The 11,436-nt window shown below is 39.0% G+C and overlaps 1 pseudogene; it reads right to left on the reverse strand.

The window, feature by feature from the left end:
- Positions 1-794: 794 nt before the first annotated feature.
- Positions 795-4,772, reverse strand: LOC145501087 (histamine H2 receptor-like; annotated as a pseudogene).
- Positions 4,773-11,436: the final 6,664 nt, after the last annotated feature.

The raw sequence follows: 11,436 nt of genomic DNA on the forward strand, positions 1-11,436 counted from the left end.
TGAGCTTGATCTTGTTGCTTTCCACACGTCTGTAGTGGTAGCGTGTGAGCGCTCCGATAAGTTTTTGTTCTGCTTCTCTCTGGATATGCTTGATGTCACTTTTGAAGTCATCATCCGGCACTATGTTCACTCTTACGTTGTAGCGCAGATCTTTTGGGCACGTTTTCTTTGTTCTGTGTGCTTCCAGTTTCTCTATGGACACTTTGGATTTTTCAACTTTCCTCTCCAGAGATGGGGCGCTGTAGCGATTGTTCAGGCGAAATCTTTTCTGAGGGATGTTTTCCTTCCTACCTTCTGTGTGGCGGCGCTTTCGGAGAGGCAACCATTGGCCACTTTTAAGTTCGCCATCTGATGCTAACAGCAATTCCTCGGACGGTTCTTGTCCGTTTTGGTCTGATGTAGATGGGCCTGACAAGAAGCCGTCTTCATTTAGTGTTTGGTTCATGTTCTATCTCAAACAAGACTGCAGTTTCGTTCCTTTAGTGGAACTCTTCAGTTGTTTCTATGTTAAGTGTCTTAGGAATGGCAGTGATAACTGATAACATTCCGTGGCAGATGCACGCTTCTACTGCTTTTATATCTGTTGTTAGGATCGAAAATAAAGGTTCACCATTGGTTGTATGGATTAGCCAATGCAGGGCCTTGGATTTCGATTCAAATGAAGTTGTGTTTCTTGTTAAGGTCATTTTTCTGCTTTAAAGGCGTAAAAAACTTTTTTCTCAAGCTGAGAAAATGTTGAGGGATAGTATAGTCGTCAGTCTAAATGACTTGCTAGTCGCCTTAAGTCGCATTGTCTGTAAATTAAACGGATTGACAAGCTGAAACTGTATACCTTAGATCTGAAACTAAACACTTCATAACCTACAACATGGTTATAGTCACAAACAACATCAATAATTTATAACAAGTGTCAATTGTTTGTTTTATTGCATGAAAATCAAACCGTTGATTGCCATTGATAAGTGGAAAAATTTTTGTGAGTTCTGTTTTGTTCAGTTATTTCCAGCAATTAACTCAATTATTCCATTAAAAACAATAACTTAGATGTTTGTTAAAAAACACAGGTGTCCCGAACTCACGATTCGAGGAATCGATCAAATATTAATGATTTATGTATGCATATCTAGTGAGACGTGACTGCCCAGTTGTTGGCAGCGTCAAAGTTATTCTCTGGGAAGGCAGTTGGCAGATACATTATAGTAAACCAACAAATCGTGAAGGTAATGACAACAATAGCTATTGTGACGGTCAGGTGATGCTCTCTCATGTGTTTAAAAGCCACCCTCTGTCCTAAGGGACCACAAATGTGTTTTAGAGCTGCCGAGCGTTGCTTTTAAGGTTTCAAGATGATTAAAGTGTAACATGAGATAATGATTGTGTAGCAAAGGTCCACCACGATGACTGAAAACTACGATGTTCCTTTTTTGCTGACCATTAGGCATAGGATTCCGTATAATACCGGTAGCATTCACAGCATGACCAACCTAATCTTGAATTGCTGTTTTGTTTTGATTGTCCTGAAATTGTGTGGCCGACTGATGACCAGACATCGATCCACGCTTATGCAACACAAATGAATGGACACTGAACATGACATATTTACAATCAGGCAAAACACTTAAGACAAGATCGCATTGCATTCACCACCAATTTGCAAACCCAGGAAGACCACAAAAACTGGCTGTCCCAGCGCTGTTACCAAGAGGTCAGGAACAGCCAGGCTCATCAGCCAAATGTTGGAAATTATCTGTAGTGTGTGATTCGTGAGGACTGTAACAATCACCAACATATTGCCAATCGGTCCAATGAATGTAGACAAAACATTGACTACCAACATTCCATACAATTGTGCCAGAGGCAAGAGATAGCACACCATGGTTGCTCTCCTCTCGTGGGTGGCGATTTTACCGCAAGCTTGTAATGAGAGCATCTACCTACTCCAATTTCCACACCTGGCATGCTGGCCTATCAAAATGGACCTTGCCACGGTACTGAAAGCCATCTTGACGGGTTAGCATTTGTCAGAAATCTTTTTGACTGAGGAGAAATTACAAAGGCTTTAAGGGCCTGAAAAGTTTCCGGAGCTTTCAAGAGATGAGTGCTCGGCTTGGTTACTGGGACGAATTTTGTTTTCTGTTCATATGGGAAATTTCAGCCTGGCCTACCAGCATGAAATCCAAGAAACACCACCAAAATGGTGAAACATAAACTTGTATCGTTCGCAGCTGTCGTAGCTTTGTGGACTCTTGTAACTTTACTAATAAAGCTAATTGGCATACTTCTAAAGTGGCCACTATGTTGCAAAAGAGAAGCTATTTTGTCTGAAAAGTTTCTTCTCGATTACCTGGTCTGGAGTGTTCATATGGGAAAATTTTCATCCCGGTAACCAAGATCTCGGTCGCAAAAAACCGACTTCTCATATGTATTGTGCATTTTCAGGGTCAAAATTGAAAACTAACTTTTCCACCTTTCCTTACTTGCTAAATAAAATGTCACTTATTTCCTGTCTTTGAAACAATACATTTCTCGTTTCCTGAATACTAAAATCATAACATCCGGCATATTTTGGCCTTTGAAGAAAATTATCCGTGTTTCCTGACTTCTCTCAAATTTTAAAGTCCGGCATGTTCTGACTTTCAATGTAATAAGTTACCAAATGTCGTATTACTTAGTTTGAACTCTCAACTAAACATCCCATACAAACACCTAACAAGCAATTTAGTTCATAATGATACCCTGCTGCTGAGCCGACATTGTGATTTGCAAAATTTGTAAATGTGCGTGTTCTGACTTCTCGATTCTACCAGGCATCTTCTCCGCGCAGGCCTGGATCCTATAGTGGCAACCTAGTGCCAGGACCTGTTAGAGTTTTCCCGGGGGTTTATAAATGGCATCGACAGCACAAGAGCAATTCTTGAGCAGTCTTCGCCATACATTATTCAACCTTGCAAGAAGACTTCAACAGGACTCAGTAAGTGAAGATGTGGGTGATTATGTGCTGTTCCAATTGGAACAAATTTCGCACCATTTGGTTTGACTTGCTGACGACATGCAGGTGTTTGATGCAGTTTGAACCTCACTTGCCACTGTAACGCGAATGTTGTCAGAGGTAAAGCAGAATTGGCATCATTCCTACCCAGCAGTAGAAAACCAGCCTAGAACGGTAGGGCGTCCTAGGTTTGAGATTCCATGGGAGCAGCTGCAATATCTTGTCGATTATGAAATTACCATACCCGACATGTCCAGAGCCCTCGGTGTGAGTGAGAGTACCATGAAAAGACGTATGCGGGAGTATGATATTTCCATTACCAACAGGAGGACAGCCATTAGTGATGAAGACCTCAATAACATTGTAAGATCCATTCATGGGGATTTTCCAAATGCGGTATATCGGAGGGTCCAATCACACCTAGTGTTGCACAATATAAATGTGCCCCAGCTGAGAGTCCGAGAATGCATGCAAAGATCGGATCCGGAGGGAGTTGCAATGATATGGCTATCTCTTATGCCAAGAGCTGTGTACTGTGTTAGTGGGCCACTTGCACTATGGCACATAGACGGGAATCATGAATTAATCAGGTGAACCTTATGCGTGAACCTTATGATTATACATGGAATTTATTGTGCCTAGTTTTTAATGCAGGTGGTTGTTGGTTAGTCTCCTTTGCAGCCATTTTTTTTGGGGGGGGGTGGGGAATGTCAAGTAACGCTCTCTTCAAAGAAGTGTTGCGTGACACCCCCAAAAACGTCTATGAAGGAGACTAGTTGTTGGTAGTGAGGATAGAATCCGTGAAAAGACAGCAAAGTATGGACTCTTTTATTTTTCAATTTTAGATGGATGATTGTAGTGCATGGGTGGAGTTGATGGATACACAAGATGTCCTGTATATCTCAGGGCTGGAACAAGGAATACCGCAGCTACTGTTCTTGGCCTTTTCCAACAAGCGGTGGCAGAATATGGACTCCCCTCAAAGGTTAGGTCTGACTGGAGAGGTGAGAATGTTGAAGTGTCTCTGTACATGCTTCAACATCCACAGTGGGGTCTTGGGAGAGGCAGTATGATTACAGGCAGAAGTGTGCATAACCAAAGAATCAAACGTTTGTGGCGAGATGTATTTGAAGGAGTGCTATATACATTATCACCTCTTTTATAATCTTGGAGAGTATGGCATTATTGACCCAGCTAACCAGCTCCACCTATATGGTCTGCATTACACCTATGCACCATGTGTTAACCAGCACCTTGACACTTGGAGAGAAGGGTTCATAAGGCACAGAATAAGGACAGCTGGGAACAGATCACCCATGCAGCTTTACATTTTGGGGCTTCTTCACGTGAGAGGCTCTGATTCTGTCGTGGCAAGGGAGATGTATGAGCCAAGGACAGATATAAGTAAATATATAGTCCAGTATCTACAGAGTTACATGTATGACTTGAATCTAAGATATTAGGAGAATTATAGAAACTTGAAGAAGGCATTGTGTGGTTCAGGGTCCTCCCCACTATTCCTACACTTTGCGTTTATGCAAATACATCACTTGTGAAATTCATACCAATCTACATTTAGCCCCCGAGTGGCATATTGTCCATGTCCTCACTAGCAAAGGTGATGATGTCATTTTCTGCTCTTTCACTGTTGTTTGGGCAAACAGTCAGTTTGTCTGTATAATAACAAAGAAATACCTGGTGGCTTCAAGGCTTGTTGAAGACATTATGAATTTTATTTTTATTCTCATATTGAGACAATTTTTACTTAAAATTGGAATTTATATCCAACGTCACATGTGATATCCTCTTTATATCTTCTCTGAGGCATTGCCTTGATTGTGCAGGAAGTTGTGCCTGGTTGAAATATTGAGTTTGGTCAATGTTAAAGGTGTATAACTTCAAGAAGTTTGTGTCGCTGACTAGTTCGGTAAAATTCCAGTTTTTTTATTGCAACTTAGCTCAACATGCAACTATTCATAAAAGTTGTAATGAGGTGTAAGCATAATAGTAATAGGCCTTGGTGGTGGAGATGGTACGGGGCGCTATAGTTTGATCAACCTCTAGCTCTACCTCTGGCACTGGTACCATGGCTTCTGACATTGCCTGCAACTGGAGGCCTGTATCCAAATAACGTGGTGTGTTCTGAAGCAGCGGACAAAGTGATTGGTGGTGATCTGTTTGCGGACGAAATATTTGAAATTACATTGCCACTTGCAGCAGCAACGACAGAGCTTGTCGCAGGCAAACTTGAAGGTCCAGAATTCGCCGATGACAGGGAAGCTACTCTGCCCAAGTGTTCGGCTGTCTGAATCAGACGATCTGCCACTTCTCTCAAGATATTTTGCCAAAATCCTTTCCACCACCACCAGGTATCAACCTGTACACCTTGTCTGTGAAAAGGACCCCACCACACGCTTCAACAATCTTCGCCTTGGTCTTTTGAGTTGCAGAACCAAAGTATTGGCCAACAAGATGAGATCTCTGGACTTCCACTATCTTGGAATCAACACATTTTTAGAAACGGATTTCACTAAAAAAGTTAAAATGCAAGGATGCTTCGTCCGCTTGACAGTCATTTCAAGTTGAAAAGTAAAATTTTTGCATGCGCCCAAATATATACAATCACTTATAAGAGCACTAATGAGACACTGACTTAAATGCTGAAATATTTACATAGAAACAATACAAGAAAATTGCGGCATGAGTAATGAAAACGTTAAAGCAATAAAAACAATTTAAAAGATGCATATATAAAATAATTAAGTAAACAGCTTTGCATGGATCAAGTCACTGTTTGTTCAATTTTGGTTGAAGTTTACAAATAAAAAGCATTTCAAAAATCAAACAGTCGAGTTTACTCTGACATTTTTTCAAAATCCTGAAATTGCTTCCAATGGTCTCTGGATCCTTTCCGTGCTCATCCTTTACGTGGTTGCCAATTGTTGATCGCTTATGTTCCTCCACATGTTGATGTAGGTGTCAACTTGTGAAGCCGACATGGTCTGCATCACACAGACCACACTTGTAATAATAAACAACGTTTTGTTGATTCACAATTGGAGGTTTATGTTCCTTTGGTTTGAATTGTCCTTTGATCTTCTGACTTGTGTAAACAGGCTGGACAACAGCATCAATCTTTTGACTGAGATCACCAAGTTGTTGTCTTACGGCATTCGCTGATTTGTGGTCTTTGAATGGTAAGACGATTCTGATGGGAGCGTTTTGTTCATCAGATACTTGTTGTTTAGAACACACATTCTCAGTAAAGGATTGCTAGCAATCATGTGTTTAGTATACAAATAAACACTTCCCGCTCTGTTGATATGCAAATGCAGCCTTTGCTCTTTACTGACGAAAAGAGCATTTCACCACTTTTAAACAATACTTTGCTCCAATTGTATCTCCATTGTCTGTAAACGGACGCAAAGCCAAATTTTACAACTGAATGGAATGGTGGTGTTCAAATGCGCGAGTAATGCTCTTTTTTAAATAGCCGTGGATATGTTCACATGATGTGACTATATACCCCTTTTTTATTGTGACGTGACTATACCCCCTTTTTTACTGTGATGGCATCCATGATCTTAGAAGGCGTTTGAATGGCACTCACTCACTCGATTCTGATTAATTTATTCATTAAACCTGGATTAAACAATTTTCTCCTACCTTCCCAACTAAGTATGTTTTTTTGTACCAAGAGAGTCTACAGATCAGGAAGGTTTTTTGATGAGGGGGGCTAGCAAGGCGTACATTTTTGTCTGATAAATGGAGAGCCTGGGTACAAGTTTGTTGAGTACCTCGAAGATTGAAGTTGGCCATTTTGGTGCCGTGTGTTATTTTTTCGTAAATATGTTGTTTTTGCCTATTTGCTTTTGCTCACATGTAGACTAATGCTGGTAGGGGTATTTATCACTGTGGTCATGTATTGGTCACAACAGCATGGTCGGCAAGGCCAAAGAATTGATACAAGAAACCCGGGAAGACAAAGCCAGACTGAAGCCAGAAAGTGGGATCGTGTTTTAAGAAAAGGGAGAAATTAAGCTCGTAGCTTATTTTCTTTGCAAGAGAATTTGACGGTTTCCACTTGCTTTCTCTCCTTGTGGAAGGTAAGCTTAAGTTTTTCTTAAGTTTTGGTTTCATTAAGGTTTTTAATATAGCCGATTTAAGGTTTTCAATTCCACTGATTTAAGGTTGTTAATTCGACCAATTTAAGTTTTTTAATTTGGCTGATTCAAGATTTTTATTTAGGCCGATTTATGGCTGTTAATTTGTCCAATTTAAGGTTGTTAATTTGGCCGATTTAAGGTTGTTAATTTGGCCGATTTAAGTTTTTTAATTTAGCTGATTTAAGGTTTAATTCGGCCAATTTAAGGTTGTTAATTCGGCCAATTTACGGATGTTAATTCAACTGATTTAAGAATAAAGTTACAGAGCTATTCTGGAGTCATGAGTTACATAAGGCAATTTGTATAATTTTTGGGTCTTGTGCATGAAATGCATACAGACCCTAAGTCAGAGGCAGATTTTGATTGTCAGTCACTTTGAGGACGAGATGACACATGACAGATCTCCGAGAGCATAAATAGTCTTCCAGGTAGACTGGGTACTAGTAATTTCAAGTTGTTCCATTGGCCATTGCTTCTGGCGTGTTCTCGTCATGTAATTGCAGCTGTTTTCCCTGTTTTGGGAAAATTTTGCAGAGCTTTCCATCACAAATTGGTAGCATTTGTTCAAGGTAAGTTATCTTCCATTTCAAATTTGCTCTGTCTTGCTGTTTATTATCGGTTTTCTTTCTTTCATTTCAAAAATTAACTGCACTGTCCTGCCTTGTTTGTTCTTTGTTATTTCATTCAGGTGCTGCTGAGTGGAGTTTCCTCGGTGATATTGATATGGGAGTTATTTACACACACAAACCAACATATCTAGACTCGGCTTGTGTTTAGTGTGGATTGCACTGAAGCTAATACACTTTCACAAACCCATATTCATTGGCTTGAAATCCGGTGCAGGTTACACCACAAGCCAGCTGTTACAGGGTTATCAAAATAAGCCGGCGATCAGCACATTCTCGAAACCTGCGCTGCCTACTCCGAATGTTAGTAGGTTAGTCTTGAGCATGATCTCGGAGAAATAAAATGGAAATAAAATTGTTCAGTTATTAATTTGTTTGAACCCAAATTGGATTGTAGGGAATAAAGTATTTGCTGAAAAAGTGCTTGACACAAATCCAAACTGATTAATTTATAATTAGCCGTAAAATGTTTTACACCTCAGCGCATCATTTTCTGAAGTGAAAATACAGGAATAGTCTATTAAAAGTTGAGTTTTCGTTCAGTGTTCAAATGGCACTGCATTAACTAGGACTTCAGTGTTTTTTCCCCCCAGTTAAGTGCTACTGTAATGAGAGAAGTATATTTATTTACACAAGTATTACAGCCTGTAACATCTAAGGCCGTCGGCAGGAAACTGGCTTATCCGTCATAACACTGCAAAATTACTTCAGTCTACACTATCCCTTACTTTAATGGAAATAAATATACTCCTTTGTATTTTTTGAAGTGATATACTAATTTTCTAAATTTATAAACATACAAAAATGATACAATACAACCATGTCAATCAGCGGGTAAACACAGAATATTTAATTTAGAGGTAAAGTCCTGACGAGATGGTTATCAGTTAACGCATGCATGTCAAATACGTTCACTATTAAAAGAAGCCTAAAATTGCGAGCATGAGGTTAAAATATGAAAGAAATGTGAAATGTTATTTGCAAATTAAATTTTATGTGAGATAAAGACAAGAAAGTGCCAAAATATCAAACGTTTCAAAGCCATGATTTCTGTGTGCATAATTGCAAATTTATCTGCCAGACAAGACATCGCTTCTGACTGTGGTCTCAGGAAGCTCCTGCTGTAGTAAAATGGCAATTTCTTTTTGTAGGCTGTTGATGAGATTTTATTCTCACTGGGCTTTTAAGTTTTTAACAAAGAAAATTGTACAATAGTGCACTTTGTGAAGTAAGTCCAAGACGAAAAGGTATTTTTGATTGCCTTCTTATGCACAAAATACAAAACAGTAGAGATACAATATGTGCAAATATGATACATACTTTATTGCAAATCCCTGCAAGGGTTTTTCAGTTACAAGACTACATAACTATCATACTGAAATACAGTTGACCCCTGACAACTCGAACCCTCGCTAACTCAAATCCCCGCTAACTCGAAGTAATTTTCATTTCCCTTCAGACCATTTTCTATATAATTTAACCCTCGATAACTCAAACAACCGATAAGTCAAACATTTTACTATTTCCCCTGAAGGTTCGAGTTATCAGGAGTTGACTGTAACTAAAAAGATAACCAAATAACTAAAACTTAGTGACATACAATGGATTGGATTTACTTTTTAGAAATTCATAGATGTATCAGAAAAGAGTAGGTAAACAATTCTTTTACTAAAAACGATGACAGAGTCTGAAGATCTTATATTATTCCAGAGCCTAGCCCCACGGTAGGTGAAGGACCGCTGTCCGTTGGTTCAGTGGCACCTTGAAATGTTCGGTTGACCGCGTCGTTTAATATCTCTAGTGTGAATTTGTGAGTGCTGAGGAAATTTCTCAATAAAGTACTCAGGGAAGAGTTTATTAGCACTTTTAAAGATCATTATGGCATTGTTCAAGTAAAGTCTGTGATTAACAGGCAGCCAATTTAGGGATACAATGTGCAAAGTAACAGTGCAAGTGTAATTTACGTTGTATCGAGAAAAAACAAAACACTAGTAAGGCAGGCAAAACTTAAATAAAAAATTTCCTATTATTGAAATCTTCTAGTTGTTTGTTTTTGGAGCGATTTGCTTGAGTAAGTCAATCTTAACCTTTTTGCTGTGTCATACGAACACTGGATTGGATAATAACAATAATTAAGAGTGGCAAAATCAACAACAAATGTACACAATGTTTGCTAAAAGAAGCCCCACATTGTATCTCAGGGAATTACTTTTCAAAATCTTCCCAGTGGGAGGGGGTGACTCCCTCCCATACTCTCCCCGAACAATGCACAGTGCACATCTTAATTTGTCCAGCCGCTTCGTGGCATGTTTTTCTCCCAAACCTTATCTGCCTACATTTTAGATGGAACCCCCTACTCTAAAAACAACTGACAACCTTGCGGTACTCAGTTGTTGATGTTGTCATGTTTTTAAATAGGCTTAGTCATTACAGCAGCAAAACCTTTTGACACTAAATGTACAAGTTCACTTGACAGGTGTAAACAGTGCTGAGTTCAGAGAGTTAAAACTCACATGGGACAAGGCAAAACATGCTGTACAAAACAGGGCTAAATCGAGAGATTGTTGTTGTGTTATGTCCCATTAGGACTAAGAGCTAAATAGATAATTATTATTAGAGGATAAAGTAATTAAGTAAACAGTATTCTGCCATACATTTCCCACTTAAAAATTGTAACCACTTGTTACGTCTACCTTCTCACTTGTAGCAATTCAACGCCCAGGTTCTGATATTTGAAAATAGCATTCCAACTGAAAGGAATAAAACTAAGCATAAGACCCCAGTACGCATGGCAGACCTATTTTATATAGTTATTTTTATATAAGGTCATTCGCCTACATGCTGATATTGATCTCGAAAACTATACTTCAGAAGTATACATTTGTATCGTTTCTCATAATGATCAATACTTTCAGGGAGTATACTTTTTATATACTAAAACTTCACAAACACTAGCCACTCATAAATGATCTTTATGAACATTCACAAATGTATACTATCAAAAATGAAGACAAACTACATAATTTCATAGCACACTTATATTTTGACTGCCTACAGTCTTAAGCGGCATAAATAAGCTGTTAGACATTGCCCATGTTACATAGAATATCCACATGGTTTTAGGTTTTCCACATGTATTCTTTGCCAACTGAACATAAGATTATCTCTTCACAACTTTTTATCGTTCGATTCTCTAGTACATGGTTTTTGCTTATGTCATATGACATCTAGCAGGATGTCCAGTCCTTTGCTGCACAAATGCCTGACACTTAACATAAATTCCTCTAGGAAACTAAGTAATTTCACTACTTAACACCCACAATGCTATTGTCTTTTGCGACATGTACTTGCAGTGCCCATTTTATTAATGCACGGCATAATAATTTGAATATTCAGAACTACAATCCCGGCCAAAAGTAGTTGGGACACTTGAGCTAGATCACGTATCCCCCATCCCCCCTAATCAATGTTGGAAATATAGCGTTTTTCCAACAAAAAGGGAAAAAATCACCCGATTATCAACATTGTAAGTGGGGGGAGGGGAGAACTCGCTTGCTGTCCCAACTTTTTTGTCCGGGATTGTCTGAAAAAAGAATTTAAAGAATGTCACACAACCTGCCATAGAGGCTTAGAGAAGAAGGGAGTTGTACCGTCT

This window comes from Orbicella franksi, chromosome 10 (assembly GCF_964199315.1).
Source record: "Orbicella franksi chromosome 10, jaOrbFran1.1, whole genome shotgun sequence".
Taxonomy (NCBI): Eukaryota; Metazoa; Cnidaria; class Anthozoa; order Scleractinia; family Merulinidae; genus Orbicella; species Orbicella franksi.